Below are 913 nucleotides of genomic sequence, written 5' to 3'. Positions count from 1 at the left end.
CCCCCCGGAACGGGCAGCATCTGCAGACCCTATTCACGAATTCGGCAAAATTGGTTTGTTATCTTTAGCAATATTCATTACTATTGTAGGTACTGGAATAAAGTCACTAAATATATAGTTCATTCAGATGCTGTCGATGTGACTGGAAATTATGTTTCATCTAACTCGAACCAGTAACTTAAAAGAACTAGAAGAGATTCATTAATTTACAGTATATAGATCCAGAGGAAATGTCAATATACGCTACCCCGCCATTCAACATGATTATAAATGGACCGACAGATTCTGGCAAAACAGAATTTATGTTGGATCTCCTCACTGGTCCGTACTTAAGGAAATTCGAATATGTGATATTCATTTGCCCAACATTCATGATTAATAAAACGTATAATAGAAGATTCATTTTCACCGATGACAACGTATTCGTGTTTCCGGTCGGACCCGATGCTGTGAATGATACACTAACCTACGTACGGGACGAATGGGCCGGCACGAACACTTTAATAGTACTCGACGACTGCGCCTGGTCCAAAGATATGAAGAAGCGCAGTGATGTTTTAGTCCAACTTGGTTTCAGCGCAAGACACTATGGACTATCTGTCTGGGTTCTGACTCAGCAATATACTAGTATTAGTAAACCATTCAGGGAAAACATAAAGATGTTAGTACTATTTTACACACCGAACAAGATAGACAACAAAACTATTATAAAAGAACATGGAATGGAGATGTCAGAACGGGAAGCCGTGGGCCTAATCAAACAATTGAAAAGGATACAATTCAGTAAACTAGTATTTAATTTTCAGCATCCGTACGGCATAAAATTATTCGTATAATATAGCAATTATGGAAGCTGAAGGAACTCTTAGAGAATTATATTACAACCCGAAAACTGGTTTTGGAGGTGTACAAA

The sequence above is a fragment of the Ptychodera flava genome, chromosome 6 (genome assembly GCF_041260155.1).
Source record: "Ptychodera flava strain L36383 chromosome 6, AS_Pfla_20210202, whole genome shotgun sequence".
NCBI lineage: Eukaryota > Metazoa > Hemichordata > Enteropneusta > Ptychoderidae > Ptychodera > Ptychodera flava.
This window is presented reverse-complemented; position numbering follows the sequence as displayed.